Source organism: Mauremys reevesii, linkage group 2, assembly GCF_016161935.1.
Source record: "Mauremys reevesii isolate NIE-2019 linkage group 2, ASM1616193v1, whole genome shotgun sequence".
Lineage (NCBI taxonomy): Eukaryota > Metazoa > Chordata > Testudines > Geoemydidae > Mauremys > Mauremys reevesii.
Window position 1 is genome coordinate 126,032,215 of NC_052624.1, and position 19,367 is coordinate 126,051,581.

The window sequence follows — 19,367 nt, forward strand, 5'->3', positions numbered from 1 at the left end:
TCTCCATCTAGATCGGGGGGCAAAGCTAACTTTTTGTCTTCTCTGCTGAGTTCAGGGCAGGGACTGTTTTATCAGTATTTGCACAACGTGGCCCCAATCCTGGTTGGGACCCCCAGGTTACACAGTAATACACATAAATAATGTATATTTGGAACACTTTGCAAGCTTTTATTTTATGGATTTATAATCTTTCTCAACTCCTGATCTAAATAGAATTTCTGATGGTGAGGAAAGGCATAACGTATTCGGGCATATTTTTGTTAAACAGAAGACTAGACCATATAGTGAGACCATAGTAATTCAAACACTGAAAACATAATTTTGTGAAGAGACTTGCACTGTGGGATTGAAACCAACCATTTAAAAAGGGAGCAATTCCATGACTAACCTACTTATTCAGTATGCTGCCACTTAAAATTCTGCTGAGTTGAGGACCCAATCAAACCACTTTAATGGAAAAGACCCAGTGTTAAAAGAGCAGTACATCTATTTTTCAACACACATTGGCGGGGGGGGGGGGGCAAGGCTCACAAATACACATAGGGAATCAAGGAGAATGGCTAAGGGTACGTCTACACTACGGGATTATTCTGAATTTACATAAACCGGTTTAACAAAACAGATTGTATAAAATCGAGTGTGCATGGCCACACTAAACACATTAAATCGGTGGTGTGCGTCCACGGTCCGAGGCTAGCATCGATTTCTGGAGCATTGCACTGTGGGTAGCTATTCCGTAGCTATCCCATAGTTCCCGCAGCCTCCCCCGCCCCTTGGAATTTCCGGGTTGAGATCCCAGTGCCTGATGCGGCAAAAATCATTGTCGCGGGTGGTTCTGGGTAAATGTCGTCAGTCACTCCTTCCGCTGGGAAAGCAACGGCAGACAAGCATTTCGTGACTTTTTTCCCTGGATTGCTATGGCAGATGCCATAGCATGGCAATCATGGAGCCTGTTTAGCCTTTTGTGACTGTCACCGTATGTGTACTAGATGCCGCTCACAGAGGCGATTCAGCAGCGCTACACAGCAGCATGCTTTTGCTTTTGCATGATAGCAGAGATGGTTACCAGCCATATTGTACCATCTACCATGCCATAAATTGGTAATAAGATGATCGTGGCTACCAGTCCTTTTGCACTGCACCATCTGTTGCTGTCATAAGTGCCCCTGGCTGCTCTTAGCCAGGGGCGCAAAAGCCAAAATTGGGAATGACTCCCTGAGTCAATCCCTCCTTTTTGGTATCTAAAAATAGAATCAGTCCTGCCTAGAATATGGGCAAGTGTACTAGAGAACCACTGTATCATAGAACCAGAGAGCACAGCTGCTCTGTGTCAGATCCTGCAGAAATTATGAGCTGTATGCTATTCACAGGGGGTGCTCCTGCAACAACCCCACCTGTTGATTCCGTTCTTCCCCCAGCCTTCCTGGGCTACTGTAGCATTGTCCCCCCACTTGTGTGATGAAGTAATAAAGAATGCAGGAATAAGACACACTGACTTGTTAGTGAGAAATGAGTGGAAGGCAGCCTCCAGCTGCTATGATAGTCCAGACAGGACAGTAAGTGTGGAGGAGAGGAGCCCAGCATCCCTCTGCTAGTCCAGGGGCAATTGAATCTTTTCTTTACACATGAAGGGTGGGGGCTGATGGAGCTCAGCCCCCTGTTGCTATGATGACGATGGTTATCAGCCATACTGTACCATCTACCACGAAAAATTAGGACCAGGCGCCCTTGATTGACCTTACCGATGCTAGTCAGCATGGTTACCAGTCCTTTTGCACTGCCCCATGTGCCAATAGGCTGATGATGAGGACAGATACCAGCCATATTGTACCATCAGCCATCCATAGCGTGGGGGGAGCAAGGATGTTGGTGTTGAGTGCTGCACCATCGCGTCTATCTTCAGCATTCAGTAAAGATAGGGTGACATGTAAAAGTCAAGAGAGGATTGTTTTCCCTTTCACTTCTGGGGGTGGGTGGGGGGGTGCGTAAATTGCCTAGCTATGCCCTGACCCACCGCGGACACTGTTTTTGATCCTAGAAGCATTTGGAGCTCAGCCAAGAATGCAAATGCTTTTCAGAGACTGCAGGAACTGTGGGATAGCTTGAGTCCTCCAGTCCATGAGCGTCCATTTGATTCTTTGGCTTTCCGTTACGCTTGTCACGCAGCAGTGCGCTGAGTCCCTGCTATGGCATCTGTCTGGAGATTTTTTAAAAATGATTTTGAATTTCATCTTCTGTAACGGAGCACTGATAGAACAGATTTGCCTGCCCTTACAGCGATCACGTCCGCATCGTCCATGCGGGAGCTCTTTCTTTATTTTGATTTTTAACTGCATCACCACACGTGCTGATCGGAGCTCCACGCTGGGCAAACAGGAAATATTCAAAAGTTCGCGGGGCTTTTCCTGTCTACCTGGCCACTGCATCCGAGTTCAGATTGCTGTCCAGAGCGGTCAGTGGTGCACTGTGGGATACCGCCCGGAGGCCAATACCGTCGATCTGTGGCCACACCAACCCCAATCCGATATGGTAATACCAATATTAGCGCTACTCCTCTCGTTAGGGAGGAGTACAGAAACCGGTTTAAAGAGCCCTTTATACCGATATAAAGGGCCTCTTAGTGTGGACGGGTGTGGCGTTAAATCAGTTTTACGCTCCTAAAACCGGTTTAAACGCCTAGTGTAGACCAGGCCTAAGACTCCTCAGAAACTGAAATTATTTGAAAATTGGAATTACCATACTGGGTCAGACCTGTGGTCCATTCAGCCCAGTATCCTGACTTCAACACTGGCCAGTACCACAGGCTTTAGCGGAAGATGTAACAACACCACAGTAGGCAGATGTGCCAAATCCGATCGCATGAAAATCTCTTCCCTAATCCCTTGTAATTAGATATTGGTTTAAATCCTGTAGCAGACTTTTATATCCCTCCCTAAAATGTTGTTAGCATTATCTATTATAACTTTGAATATTCCAGTATCCTCACACTGACATACATTTTATACCCCCCCACATGATCAGACAGTTTTGAACCCAAAATCTTCACATACACAGCTGTGAAAGTAGAATGAATTATATTGTAAAAATAGAATGGATTAAAGAAATCTGTATGTGCCTTTAAGCAGAAATAAGGAATGTTGAAATACAGGTGTCAGGAAAAGAAACATTAAGGCATAAACAATGAGTCCACTTAAGCTAATGGCAGAACATTAACCAGAGATTGGTAAAAGTTAGTAAGGAAATTAACTGTATTAAATGTATGTCTAGCCTCAGGTAAACTTCTCAGTTCTGCTTTCTTTGTCCTCTTAAGTTCGCACCCTTTTTATCTGTATAAAATAAGGTAGTGTGGGTCTTGCATGGTGCTCACATTATCTGGGTGTATTAGCAGAGCACTGTGCTAATAAACAGAGTGGTCTAACAAATTGTGAGTTCTGAGTCTGACTTTGACACAGCCCAGACTGCTACCATTTCAACTAGTAAAGCTTGGGACACTACTCAATAATCTAAAGCACTGGGGTTTATATGCACAGTATAGTGTAAAAGTACCCAGTAGATCTTGGGATTCCCAGTTTTGCTTGAGCTAAGTAACATATTTACAGTGTTTTTTTCCCTAAACCAAATTCAACCCCAGAGGAACAATGGCTTCAGACATTGGATGTCAGGTGATTAGCTTTTTATCTAGATAGGACCAAACCTTTTCACTTCAACTCGTTTCTTTGTCTCATATGCAGAGTAAATGAAGGGTCAACTGGTCTTTTCACAATCTCCAGGTGACTAATTTCCTGTATCATGACAGAACATGAAGTAACCCAGGCTACTTCTCTGCATAGGGTGTTAGCTCATTCCATGAGAACCCAGGCAACATCGATGGCATTCCTAAGTGACATTCCTTGTCATAAACAGTTAGTTAAGGGTTAAGGTTTTTTTTCTACCTGTAAAGGGTTAACAAGCAGTACCTGTGAACACCTGACCAGAGGACCAATCAGGGACAAGATATTTTCAAATCCCTGTGGAGTGAAGTTTTTTTTTCTGTTCTTTTGTGTTAGAGAGTCTCTCTTGGGAGTTAAGGGAGTCCAGACATCTTAATCAAGTCCTCCCAGGTTTCTGCAATAAATTCAAGCTAGTGAGTATTAGCAAGGAACTAGTATTCTTATACTTTTATTTCTGTATTTGCAATTCTGTGTTTTGCTATAGAATTTCTTTAATTCTGTACTGTTGTTGCTTTTACTGAGAAAGAAAGGAAGGGGGGATTCTCTCCAGAGATTGATAAGTTTAGACCCTGTGTATTGTTCCATCTTGGTATTACAGAGACGGTTACTTTCTTTTTATTCTTTAATAAATCTTTTCTGTTAAGGACTTGGTTGATCTTTCCTTGGGTGAATTCTCAGGGAAAGGGGAGGAGGGAGGAGGACGGCATCCCTCTGTAGTTGAATTCCGGTATCTCTCCTAGGAAAAGGGAGGGGGGAGGAAGCAGGGGGGAATGGTTTATTTCTCCTAGGTGTAAGAACTCCATGGATTTGGGGCTCTTGGGATCCCCAAGGATTTTGGGGAAGGACTGTGTCCCAATACACGTACATTATTGGGCGGTGGCAGCTTTTACCAGTTCTAACTAGGATTTTAGTTTAGGGGAGTCCATGCAGGTCCCCATATTGGAACCCGACAGCTCTAAGTGGGGGTGAGACCTATGACATGGTTGGCAGCGGTGACGAACCTGAGAGCCATACAGAGGCAAGGCTTTTCTACCAAAGGGGGTTTAAAGCAGTTTTTCAGGGTTAGAAGGAATTTTCAGCTACGTTGGCTGGAGGGAATGAGGGTTTTCTGGCAAGGCTTTGTTACAGGAGACCCCATACTGAGTGCTACTTAGCAAGGGCGAGAGACACTGGTTAAAACAGTTTGTCTTGCTCTTGGGTGGAGGGGAATTTTTTTTTTCTTTCTAGGTCAAAAGCACAGTCAGTGGCTGTGAACAGTCACTCCTGCAGAACACAATTTGCAAAACAAAAGATTTGCTTTCTCTTTGTTTAGTCCAGGATAGACAGGGTTAGGAACTGAAGCAAGCAACACAGTAAATTTACTGACTGCAGAGGGGTGTGGCCAGCATCACCAAGGCACCCAGAAAATTCCCTGACTGCAGAGGGGTGTGGCCAACACCAGGAAACAGAAACAATGAGTGCCAAGAACACCTCTAAACTGGAAACAAGACAAAAAACTGCATTTAAAAGAACAGGAATTACAATTAAAACTCCAGGAGATGGAAATAAATGAAAAAGCCAAAGAGGCTGACCACAAGAGGGAGCTGGAGAAACAAGAAGCTGACCACAGAGCCAAAGAGGCTGAGCACAGGAGACAAATGGAGTTAAAAGAAAAAGACCTGGAAATAGCAAGGGCTACTCCACCTGTTCCAGCCCAACCCAACAACCCTTCTCCAGCCACTGTTCCTCATCCCAAGAAATTTCCCACCAACAGAACAGGTGATGATGATGAGGCCTTCTTAGAAAACTTTGAAAGGGCCTGCATTGGGTACAGCATCCCTGAAAACCAGTACATGGTAGAGCTGAGGTCACAGCTCTGCGGAGACTTATCACAGGTGGCAGCTGAAATGCCTAAGGACAAAATGAACGACTATAAACTGTTCCTAACCAAGGCCAGATACAGAATGGGCATAACCCCTGATCATGCCCGTCAGCGTTTCAGAGCCCAGAAATGGAAACCAGAGGTGTCATTTCCAAAACACACCTACTATCTTGAAAAGCAGTATTTTTCCTGGTTGTCAGGAGCCAATGTTAACACCATGGACGAACTAAACCTCCTGATACTGATGGAGCAATTCTTGGATGGTGTTCCTGAGAACATTAGACGCTACATACAAGATGGAAAACCAAAAACTCTCACCGAGGCAGGGGAGATTGGAGCCAAATGGATGGCAGTGGCAGAAACCACGACAGCTACTGTCAAGGGGAGCGAATCCCACAGGGTACACACCGACACTAAACCCTACCATCGAGGGCCAATCAAGCCCACACCCACAACCCAAGGACAGCCGCAAACTACCTATTCTTCTACCTCACCAGTCTCCAGTAATCCACCTCGGACCAGTGACCCGTCAGCTGGGCGATGTTTTAAATGTAGTGAACTGGGACATATAAAGGCCAAATGCCCCAAGAACTCAAATCGAGTACAGTCCATTACCCCAGCATCCCACCAAGGATCCCTAGGCCCAGATATCTCTCAAATACCCCCGAACCGCAGGGAAACCTTGAGAATGGGCAGGAAGAAGATTACTGCGTGGAGAGACACCGCAGCGAGCGTGTCAGTTATCCACCAGTCCTTAGTGGACCCGAAATTCATCAACCCAGAGGTCAAAATCACAATTTCTCCATTCATGTCAAAATGTGTAACCTTACCTACAGCTGAATTGCCTGTCCAGTACAAGGGCTGGTCAGGACAGTGGACTTTTGCTGTCTATGACAATTATTCCATCCCCATGCTACTGGGGGAAGACTTGGCCAACCATGTGCAGCTGGCCAAGAGGGGGGGAGTGGTCACCCGCAGCCAGGCCAAACGAGCAGGCACTCCCATCCCTGTTTCTGAGCCGTCCACCAGGGCCCCGTCTGTGTTACCAGAGACCCAGACAGAGGTGGTGGAACCGGATCCCATGCCAACAACTACAGCAGCCATAGTACATCCAGTCCCAGGACTGGAACTGGAAGAACAACCAGCGGCGGAACCAACACCAGCACTGACGCCAGTGCTTGCAACTCCACCGCCAGAGGGCGCCAATGGGCCTGAACTGGCAGAAGCAGCAGACAACCCTACCCAAGAGGCTCAGCTGGAGCCTGAAATAACATCTAGTGCACCAGCGGAGAGCGGTCCACAGTCAATGGAAACAACCTCATCACCTACATCACTTCCAGAGGGATCAAGCCCAAGTCCACAGTCTATGGAGGAACTGGTGTCTCCTGCCTCAAGGGAACAGTTCCAGACTGAGCAGGAAGCCGATGACAGCCTTAAGAAAGCTTGGGCAGTGGCACGGAGCAACCCACTGCCTCTCAGCTCTTCTAACCGATCCTGGTTTGTTGTAGAACAAGGACTTTTATATAAGGAGCTTCTTTCTGGTGGACACCAGGAAGGCTGGCATCCTCACAAACGGTTGGTGGTTCCAACTAAGTACCGGGAAAAGCTCTTAAGCTTAGCCCATGATCATCCCAGTGGCCATTCTGGGGTGAACCGAAGCAAAGACAGGTTGGGAAGGTCCTTCGACGGGAGGGGATGGGCAAGGCGGTTGCCAATTATGTCCGGTCTTGTGAGGTATGCCAAAAGGTAGGAAAACCCCAAGACCAGGTCAAGGCCCCTCTCCAACCACTTCCCATAATTGAGGTCCCATTTCAGCGAGTAGCTGTGGATATTATGGGTCCTTTCCCAAAGAAGACCCCCAGAGGAAAGCAGTACATACTGACTTTTGTGGACTTTGCTACCAGATGGCCGGAAGCAGTAGCTCTAGGCAACACCAGGGCTAAAACTGTGTGCCAGGCCTTAACTGACATTTTTACCAGGGTAGGTTGGCCCTCCGACATTCTTACAGATTCGGGAACAAATTTCCTGTCAGGGACCATGAAAGACCTGTGGGAAACACATGGGGTGAATCACTTGCTTGCCACCCCGTACCACCATCAAACCAATGGCCTAGTGGAACGGTTTAATGGAACTTTGGGGGCCATGATCCATAAATTCGTAAATGAACATTCCAATAATTGGTATCTAGTGTTGCAGCAGTTGCTGTTTGCCTACAGGGCTGTACCACTTCCCAGTTTAGGATTCTCACCATTTGAGCTTGTGTATGGCCATGAGGTTAAGGGGCCATTACAGTTGGTGAAGCAACAATGGGAGGGGTTTACGCCTTCTCCAGGAACTAACATTCTGGACTTTGTAAGCAACCTACAAAACACCCTCCGACACTCTTTGGCCCTTGCTAAAGAGAACCTAAAGGATGCTCAAGTGGAGCAAAAGGTCTGGTATGATAGACATACCAGAGAGCGTTCCTTCAAGGTAGGAGACCAGGTCATGGTCTTGAAGGTGCAACAGGCCCATAAGATGGAAGTATCCTGGGAAGGACCATTCATGGTCCAGGAGCGCCTGGGAGCTGTTAACTACCTCATAGCATTTCCTACTTCCTCTCTAAAGCCTAAAGTGTACCATGTTAACTCTCTAAAGCCCTTTTACCCCAGAGAATTACAGGTCCATCAGTTTACAGCCCAGGGAGGAGATGACGCTGAGTGGCCTGAAGGGGTCTACTACGAAGGAAAAAGAAATGGCGGTGTGGAAGAGGTCACCCTCTCCACAAACCTAGAACGTCTACAGCGGCAACAGATCAAGGAGCTGTGCACACACTTCGGCCCTTTGTTCTCAGCCAACCCAGGACGGACTGAGCAAACATACCACACCATTGACACAGGTAATGCTCACCCGATTAGAACCCCACCCTACCGGGTGTCACCTCATGCCCAAGTTGCTATTAAACGGGAGATTGAAAACATGCTGGAGATGGGTATCATCCGCCCCTCTACCAGTGCATGGGCATCTCCAGTGGTTCTAGTTCCCAAACCAGATGGGTAAATACGCTTTTGCGTGGACTACCGAAAGCTTAATGCTGTTACTCGCCCTGACAACTACCCAATGCCACGCACCGATGAGCTATTGGAGAAACTGGGACGTGCCCAGTACATCTCTACATTAGATTTAACCAAGGGGTACTAGCAAGTACCACTCGATGAACCCGCCAAAGAAAAATCTGCCTTCATCACCCATGCAGGGGTGTATGAATTTAATGTGCTTCCGTTCGGACTGCGGAATGCACCTGCCACCTTCCAAAGGCTGGTAGATGGTCTACTAGCAGGATTGGGAGAATGTGCAGTTGCATACCTCGATGATGTGGCCATTTTTTCTGATTCATGGCCCGAACACCTAGAACATCTGGAAACGGTCTTTGAGCGCATCAGGCAGGCAGGACTAACTGTTAAGGCCAAAAAGTGTCAAATAGGCCAAAACAGAGTGACCTACCTAGGGCACCAGGTGGGTCGAGGAACCATTAACCCCCTACAGGCCAAGGAGGAGGCTATCCAACAGTGGCCTGTCCCACGGTCAAAGAAACAGGTCCAATCCTTCTTAGGCTTGGCCGGGTATTACAGGCGATTTGTACCACACTACAGCCAAATAGCTGCCCCACTAACTGATCTGACCAGAAAAACACAGCCAAATGCAGTTAAGTGGACTGATGAGTGTCAGGAAGCCTTTACCCAGCTTAAGGCGACACTCATGTCTGACCCTGTGTTAAGGGCCCCAGACTTTGACAAACCCTTCCTAGTAACCACCGATGCATCTGAACGTGGGGTAGGAGCAGTTCTAATGCAGGAAGGACCGGATCACAACTTCCATCCTGTTGTGTTTCTCAGCAAGAAACTGTCTGAGAGGGAAAGCCACTGGTCCATCAGTGAGAAAGAATGTTACGCCATTGTGTATGCCCTGGAAAAGCTACGCCCATACGTTTGGGGACGGCGGTTCCAGCTAAAAACCGACCATGCTGCGCTAAAGTGGCTTCATACTAACAAGGGAAACAACAAAAAACTTCTCCGATGGAGCTTAGCTCTCCAAGACTTTGATTTTGAAATTTAACACATTTCAGGAGCTTCCAACAAAGTTGCTGATGCACTCTCTCGTGAAAGTTTCCCAGAATCAAGTGGTTAAAAAGTGTTCTTGACATGTTTACATGCTTAGTAGTATATGTAATACTGCATGTGTTTTAGTAATCTGTTTATTTTTCAGTTCTAGGAGGAAATCACCACCAGTGGTTCCCACTGTTGGCTATTTGGGGGGCGTGTCATAAACAGTTAGTTAAGGGTTAAGGTTTTTTTCTACCTGTAAAGGGTTAACAAGCAGTACCTGTGAACACCTGACCAGAGGACCAATCAGGGACAAGATATTTTCAAATCCCTGTGGAGGGAAGTTTTTTTTTCTGTTCTTTTGTGTTAGTCTCTCTCTTGGGAGTTAAGGGAGTCTAGACATTTTAATCAAGTCCTCCCAGGTTTCTGCAATAAATTCTTCTATTCAAGCTAGTGAGTATTAGCAAGGAACTGGTATTCTTATACTTTTATTTCTGTATTTGCAATTCTGTGTTTTGCTATAGAATTTCTTTAATTCTTTAGCTTTAATTCTTTAATTGCTTTTACTGAGAAAGAAAGGAAGGGGGATTCTCTCCAGAGACTGATAAGTTTAGACCCTGTGTATTGTTCCATCTTGGTATTACAGAGACAGTTACTTTCTTTTTATTCTTTAATAAATCTTTTCTGTTAAGGACTTGGTTGATCTTTCCTTGGGTGAATTCTCAGTGAAAGGGGAGGAGGGAGGAGGACGGCATCCCTCTGTAGTTGGATCCCGGTATCTCTCCTAGGAAAAGGGAGGGGGGAGGATGAAGGGGGGAATGGTTTATTTCTCCTAGGTGTAAGAACTCCATGGATTTGGGGCTCTTGGGATCCCCAGGGATTTTGGGGAAGGACTGTGTCCCAATACACGTACATTATTGGGTGGTGGCAGCTTTTACCAGATCTAAACTAGGATTTTAGTTTAGGGGAGTCCATGCAGGTCCCCATATTGGAACCCGACAGCTCTAAGTGGGGGTGAGACCTATGACATTCCTACACTGGACATTTGCAGGGCTGCCACTTGGTCCTCTGTGCATACTTTTACAAACCACTAAGTTATTATTGTTGCCTCCAGATTAGGTGCAAACTCTGGGAAGGCAATACTGCAGTCCTTGTTTAAATAGATTTAGAGCACCACCTCCTGTGAGTACTGCTTGTGAGTCACCTCAATAGAAGACACAGCTGCATCTACTCAGAAAAAAAATTACCTCCTTGTAACCATTGTTCTTGAAGATGTGATGCAGATGTATATTCCATGACCTGCCCTCCATCCCCTCTGCATTGGAGTCTGCACTTCTGATTTTTGGTGCAAAGGAATTGTGGAGGACAGGGCAGTGCTGCACTTACATGGCAGGGGAAGAGCTAAGGCCGCAGGGCATGAGTGCCATTCCTGTGCATACTGCTACACAAAGATGTCCAGCCCAAGTGGGCTGGACACTCACATAGCTAAGTAAAATACATATCTGCATCACATCTCAAAGAGCAGCAGTTACAGGTAGGTAACCAGTTTTTACTAGAGGTGAGAATTTGAACTGTCTTGAATTTTCTGTAGTTGAATGATCCCTGAATATGAATTCCCCTTATTCATGTTCAAGGCATGAATTGTAACTCATTAAACCAAGGCTGTTTATAGGATGACGATCACATCAAACAGCTGTAGATTTTTCAGATCTAACCATGGTCTTTTAAATATGTTCATAAACTTGAACTATCACAAGATGTGTAGAAAAATAATGAATACGGTATAGAAGGTGAAACCACTTAGTTTTCAAACACAATTGTTTCACTCCATTTATTTTGAGAGAACATGAGAAGGAAAACAAGAAAACGTTGTATTCCATGAAATGCTCTAGAGTCCACAACAGGTGTAAATCAGCCACATATAGGTGGGTGTACATAGAATCATAGAATTGTAGGACTGAAAGGGACCATGAGAAGTCTTCTAGTCCAGTCCCCTGAACTCATGTCAAGATTAAGTATTATCTAGACTATTCCTGACATGTGATTGTCTAACTTGATCTTAAACCTCCAGTGATGGAGATTCCATAACCTCTCTAACCAATTTATTCCAGTGCTTAACTGCTCTGACAGTTAGCAAGTTTTTCCTAATGTTCGACCTAAACCACCCTTGCTGAAATTTATCCCCATTGCTCCTTGTACTATCCTCAGAGGTTAACAAGAACAATTTTTCTCTCTCCTCCTTGGTAAGTTTTCAAATGTCATTTGAAAAAGTTGTTACATCACCCCTCAGTCTTCTCTTCTCCAGACTAAACAAACCCATTTTTTTCAATCTTTCCTCATAGGTCATGTTTGCTAGAGCTTTAATAATTTTTGTTGCTCTCCTCTGGACTTTCTCCAGCTTGTCCCCATTTTTCCTGAAATGTGGTGCCCAGAACTGGACACAATACTGCAGTTGAGGCCATATCAGCACAGAGTGGAAGAATTATTTCTTGTCTTGCTTACAACTTTCCTGCTAATACATCCCAGAATGATACATGTGGGTGGGTTTTTTTCTTTTTTTCCCCAACAGTGTTACACTGACTCATTTAGCTTATGATCCACTATGACTCGCAGATACCTTTCGGCCAGACTCCTTCCTAGGCAATCATTTCCCATTTTGTCTGTGTGCAACTGATTGTTCCTTCCCAAGTGGAGTACTTTCCACCTGTCCTTATTGAATTCCATCCTATGTACTTCAGACCATTTCTCCAGTTTGTCCAGATCATTTTGAATTTTAATCATATACTTCAAAGCACTTGCAGTCCCTCCCAGCTTGGTACTCTCTCTGCAAACTTTATAAGTGTACTCTCTATGACATTATCTAAATCATTGATGAACATATTGAACAGAACCAGACCCAGGACCAATCCCTGAGACCTCAATTCTAGCTTGTCTGTGAACCACTGACCTACTCTCTGGGAATGGTTTTCCAACCAGTTATGAATCCACCTTACAGTAGCTCCATCTAGGTTGTATTTCCCTAGTTTGTTTCTGAAAAGGTCATGCAGACTGTAGCTCAGTGGTTTGAGCATTGGCCTCCTAAACCCAGGGTTGTGAGTTCAATTCTTAGTGGGCCACTTAAAGATCTGGGGTGAAAATCAGTACTTGGTGCTGCTAGTGAAGGCAGGGGGCTGGACTTGACGACCTTTCAGTTCTAAGAGATACAATAATAGGAGATATACCTATCATAAAGTCAAAATATATCACATCTACTGCTTTCCCCCATATCCACAAGGCTTGTTACCCTGTCACAGAAATCTATTAAGTTGGTTTGACACTATGTTCTTGACAAATCCATGCTGACTGTTACTTATCGCCTTATTATCTTCTAGGTCTTTGCAAACTGATTGCTTAATTATTTGCTCCGTTATCTTTCTGGGTACTGAAATTAAGATGACTGGTCTGTAATTCCCTGGGTTGTCCTTATTCCCTTTTTATAGATTGGCACTACATTTGTCCTTTTCCAGTCCTCTGGAATCTCTCATGTCTTCCATGACTTTTCGAAGACAATCACTAATGGTTCAGATACCTCTTCAGTCAGCTCCTTGAATATTCTAGCATGTATTTCATCAGGCCCTGGTAACCTGAAGCCATCTAACTTGTCTGAGTAATTTTTGACTTGTTCTTTTCCCATTTTAGCCTCAGTTCCTACCTCATTTTTCTCTGGCATTCACTGTTAGATGTCCAATCAATAGTAAACTTTCTGGTGAAAACTGAAACAAAAAAATAATTTAGCCCTTCTGCCATTTCCACTTTTTCTATTCTTGTTTCCCCCACCCCCATTGGGTAATTTGCCTACCCTGTCCTTGGTCTTCCTCTTGCTTCCAATGTATTTGTAGAATGCTTTCTTGTTATCCTTTATCTCTAGCTAGTTTAATCTTGTTTTGTGACTTGGTCTTTCTAATTTTTATCTCTACATATTTGTGTTTTATATTCATCTTTTGTAATTTGATCTAGTTTCCACTTTTTGTAGGATTTTGTTTTGGAGTTTCAGATAATTGAATATCTCCTTCTTAAACCAGGGTGGTCTCTTGCCTTACTTCCTATTTTCCTTACACGGTGGGATACTTTGCTTATGCCCTTATTAAATGTCTCCCTGAAAAATTGCCAACTCTTTGGAACTGTTTTCCCTCTTAGATTTACTTCCCATGGGATCTTACCTATCAACTCCCTGAGTTTGCTAAAGTCTGCCTCTTGAAATCCATTATCTTTATTCTACTGGTTTCCCTCCTACCATTCCTTAGAATCATGAACGCTATCATTTCATGATCACTTTCACCCAAGCTGCTTTTTGCTTTCAAATTCTCAACCAGTTCCTTCCTATTTGTCAATCAAATCTAGAACAATGTCTCCCCTAGTGGCTTTCTCCATCTTCTGAAATAGTGTCTCCAATACATTCCAAAAACTTCTTTGATAATCTGTGCCCTTCTGTGTGTTTTTCCCAATAGATGTCTGCATAACTGAAGTCCCCCATCACCACCAAATTCTGTGCTTTGGATGATTTTGGGGTGTGTGTGTGTATTTTTAAAGACACATCCACCTCTTATTCCTGGTTAGGTGGTCTATAGTAGACTACCATGACATCACCCATGTTTTTTAATCACTTTTATCTTTACCCAGAGACATTTAACAAGTCTGTCTCCTATTTCCATCTCCACCTCAGTCCAAGCGTATACATCTTTGATATATAAAGCAACACCTCCTGTCTTTTACCCTTCCTGTTCTTCCTGAGCAAGCTGTACCCTTCTATACCAATATTCCAGTCATGCATATTATCCCACCAGGTCTCTGTGATGCCAACTGTCATACATGTCATGGAGTGATAAATATCTCTACAGTAAAGGTTGCAACAATTTTTTGATTTTCCTTATTTTGCCCCTGGCCTCACCTCCACCTCTGACTTCCTTTAAATAAATTCTGTTTGTGTGAAATATTGCATGTGATGTCTTTAGCTGTGATTCTGATGCAGCCCTTTCTGAGATAGGAAACTTAGAAAAAATATTCATTTTTTGAATATTTTTCTAACACTGCATTGTCATGTCATATCTCAAATTGCTTGGCCTAGAAACTTCAATTTTATTTTGTTTACATATCCTTGATGGAAGCTACTGCCCAAGATTAGTTTGGGAGGGCTGGATGTTTATCTTTGGAACTATTCATTAGTGATTTGTGAAGGTTTGGAAACTCTATCAGCACCCAAACATAATCCTTCCCTACACCCATTCCAATGCACACTCTTTCCTACAGCCTTCTTCCCTGCCATAGACACACACAATTCTACCCAACATGCATGCACATATACACAGACATGCACTCACACACACACACACTTTTATACAACACACACCAGCCTCTCTGCTACAGTTGTGCACTTCTGCACAAAACCACTATTTCAACACTCCTCTTCACATACATACAAGCACTCACACAGTTCTCTCAACACACCCCTGAAAGCAGGCACAAACAGATACAACTACACAGTGCTTTCAGCATACCCCTAAAGGCGCACACACAAACCACTTGATTAGATTGCTTTTAGATAACCAAATAGCAGCTTTGACCAGAGATTGACTCTGTCCCTCAGTGATATTGCTGCTGCTGAGATCTATAAAAGCACCGGAGGTGGAGCCCTCTTGGAATAAAAAGGAGGACATTGCACTTACCACCATTCTGGCTTGGTCTGTGCTTAAAAAATTTGATCAACCTAGCTATGCTGCTCAGGGCTGTAAGTATTTCACACCCTGAGCATCATAGTTAGGTCAGTGTAGATGTTGCTAGGTCGACAGTAGAATTCTACCATCAAACTAGCTACTGCCCCTCAGAAGTGGATTAACTACATTGATGGGAAAACCCCCTTCTGTCGACGAAGGAAGTATCTATGCTAAGGCACTACATCAGCATAGCTGTGCAGCCGAAGCATAGACATACCCTTTATTTTCCATTGACTAAACTAGTACCTGAACGTTTGCTGAGATGGGTTTGGGCTAAGGGGGAAAGAGAGACGAGTCACAGTTTAAGTTGTTAACCTGAAATGAGTGTCTATATTTCCAAAAAAAGGTTTTGTGTGGTGGATTGTTTTTTAAGAGATTTCACCATTACTTAGAAATTCTTGGCTTTCTAAGGCTTGAGGATTTAAGTTTCAATAAGATTTTTACAATGTGTTCCCTTCATGTTACCAATATTTTCTTAACCTTTACTCCAGTTTTATGATGTCCTCTCTCATTTGATTTTGATCCTTCTAGTATGTTTTATTATTCATTACTATTGTAAATTGTTTTGTGTCATTGGCATCTTCATCTTGCTTCCATTACCAAATCATCAGGAATATCACAGCTGCTGTGACAAGGTGTCTATGCAGTGCTTGCCCAAGTGATGTAATTGAACCTATAGGGAACATCCAAGGCTGCTCCATGATGGTACAGTCCTTCTGGTTTATCTTGGAATGAGACGAGGGTTTCCTTAAAATAACAAGCTTTGATTCTTTCATACTTCTGTTTGCCCAGGGAATGAGGTTTGAGAAGATGAATGCGTACAGGTTCTCTTATAATTATTCAGCAATACTCCAGTATCATACAGTATCAGTTCCATAAAATGAAAATAGATTAGTATAAAGCTGGAAGGGATCATGAGTGGTCATCTAATCTATCCCCTGCAGTGAGGCAGAGCAGATGTACCTAGACCATCCCTGAAGATGTTTGTTCTTAAAAACATCCAATGACAGGGATTCCACAATTTTGCTGGATAACCTGAGTCAGAATGTAACTATGCTTGTTAAAGTTTTTCTACATATTTAACCTAAATCTCCTTTGCTGAAGATTAATCAAATTTCTTCTTGTCCGAACTTCAGTGGACATGGAAAACAACTGATTAGCATTCTCTTTAAAACAGCCTATTAGGTTCTCTTCACTCTTTTTTTCTCAAGACTAAACATACCCAGTTATTTTAACTTTTTCTTATAGGTCATGGTTTCTAGACTTTAATCACGTTTATTGCTCTCCTCTGGAATCTGTCCAATTTGTCTAAATTTTTCTTAAAGTGTGGTGCCAAAAACACAATATTTCAGTTGAGGCCTCACCTTACAAAAAGAAAGCTAGTAGATTTATTCATGCTATTGGAAACCTTTTGTTAAAGAGAAAGATAAAAGATAACATTTAGTAAAGCATATGAACACCCATGCCTAAATATCTGTCACAGAAGCTGTCGGCTGATCTGTAAATCTTGTACCTCTACTGTTGCCATCCCCTTCTCTGAGAACGTCAGTAATAGCTCTCCCTATGGGCTCATGAATTTGGGTGAGGCAGTTTCCCACCTCCCATGCCCTGGAATCCTGGGGCCAATTTGTTCCCTGGTGTCACTCTGCTGAAATCAGTGAAGCTATACCAGGGATGAATTTGGCTTTAGGAATCTAAGAATAGTTATTAGAGTTCTATTTCAGGCTTCTGTGGGGATCCATTAAGAAAGCTTTGTCCTTTCCTTGACTTACTTTTAGAGACTCAACTCCACCCTCCTCTACGCCACCAAAGGCTTACTTTAGGAGCACTTGTCTTCCTCCAACCTTCTGAAGCATATTGTGTAGTTAATTAAGCACCTTCCCTTTCATAGACCAAAAGAAATCTCAATCTATTCTGTTCTTACACAAATAGAATATAAAGTGTTTAAAAACTGCAGAGAAAAGTAATTTCATGGTACAGCAGAATAAAGCAATATGACAACATAATATGACTGAGCATTAGATGCATTTGTTTTTAGTCTCAAATTGATTGTCACAGGGTTAATTTATCGATAGCACAATTAATGAAGTACAAACAATATTTAGTTAGATGTACATGGCTGTCTCATGATTTACCAATTACTTATATATTCATTGGACCCTTCATTTGTATCATTACTCATAGGAACATTGTTGCTTAAAAGCAACTTTCTCTACTAAAGGAGACAACACTCATTGAGGGGGAAAAAACATGCTTTCACACCACTTCAGTATAAACAGGCCTGTTAGCAGAAGATGCCATGCTTCAAACAAGGGGACACTGAGGTCCTTGGGAAAAATAGGTGATAAGCTTGGGAGCACCACAGAGATGGAAAATTAATCTCATATTTCATCATCTCCTAGTCCTTGCTGCTAGCTTGGAAACTATCAATTAAATTAATCCCAGAATTCTATTTGCTCAGCGTAGTCTGTCAGAGGAAAATAATAAAGGAGGTATTTCATTGCTTATTAAGTATGAGGTAGACACTAGAAAATTAATTATTCAGAGCTAATTTTTAATGATTTTATGAAATAAAACTGAATAAGATCTAATATTTCATGATAGTGAGAGAGGGGAGAGTTCATATTACAAAAGTTTTAGAAATATAGTAATTTTGATTGTAAAAAGATAATACTCTCCACTCTAAACACTGCACATTTTGCAGTAACTTTTAATGGGAAAGACTACCAATTTCTCAAGTCATCTGAAATGCAAAGCTATCTCTTTGCAACCGCCTTCTGTAAACGAGGAGCTCAGGTACAAGATGGTGGCTCCCAATGCTGATTCACTGACTCTCTGGAAGGAGGGCTTGTTTTCTTACTGTTATCATCCCATAAGAACTAGCCTATGTTTGTTAGCAACTGATAAAGAATCCAACTGTCAGTGTCATCGGAGAAACATGTTTGTCTTTGTATTGGGGGGCTTTTGGAAATGAAGTTGGGAAATTAGTGGGAGAAAAAAGAAATAAAGGGAATACAATTCCTATTTTAACAATTTGGATCTGGTGGGCATTTTGATTTTTCCCATTATTTCTGAAAATAACAGTGAAACAGTTAATTTTGCAGAAGGCTGTTGGTATCAAACAGAGGGTGTCAGTATCATGCCCAAAGTTAAACTACCAAATGATATATTATTCTGAGAACATAAAGCCTTTATTGGAACTTGATACCAGGCTGCAGCTCTGTTTAGTTGAATTCAATAAAAGTAGAAATCTCCCTCTCCAAAGTGTAATTTTTCAGTTAAACTCTATGCAACTAATCTTTACCATTAATAAACTCAATATCTCTCTTCTTTGAGCTCTTAATTTATTCTTACCTCTCTCTCTCTGAACAGGAAAATCAACAAAGGAGGACTGAGGTTTTGTAAATGCCTTCTGCTGTGGTGTAATGGGATGGCACCCATTTCTCACACAGTGGAACTCAACACTTAAGAGGGAACTCCTAGAACTGGCCTGCTCTACCTGTTTCCCTTGAGACGATCCTTTCTGAGTCACTGTACTAACCTGTTTACTATGAGGTCTAGCTTGGGTTCCCACCATAACCGGCTGACCTTGAAAATCTGTCTGGTTCTCAACTGTATCCTGTTATTCCTGAGATTCTGTCTGGGTGCTTGGGGCTGCATCTGGACCCTTTTTGCTATCCTGGTTCCCAGCCCCTCTGCCTCCTTACCTAGTTAGCCCCAGACCCTCCTGGTCCTTTGTCTCTTCTGAAAGAGGGCAGAGAAACCACACACATGCTCTTGACTATCCCAGGCTTGCATAAACCTGGGGTCTTTGTCTTTTCTCATGCTGACCCTCCTTTCTCTGAGACGGCAATGTCTCTTCAAATGCCCTGCCACCCAGCAGGCAAAACATACCACCTCTGCCCTTGCTATGGCCAGGGGCTGTGTATCTCTCAGGGCGCTTGCAATAGTATACTGTCCTGCA

At 43.3% G+C, this 19,367-nt stretch overlaps 1 long non-coding RNA gene across 1 annotated transcript in view; it reads left to right on the plus strand.

The window, feature by feature from the left end:
• Positions 1 to 19,043, plus strand: part of LOC120396386 — a 34,728-nt gene extending 15,685 nt beyond the window's left edge. The window contains exon 2 of the long non-coding RNA XR_005593091.1: positions 18,776 to 19,043. This is a non-coding gene — a long non-coding RNA (uncharacterized LOC120396386). The remainder of the gene's footprint in view (positions 1 to 18,775) is intronic.
• Positions 19,044 to 19,367: the final 324 nt, after the last annotated feature.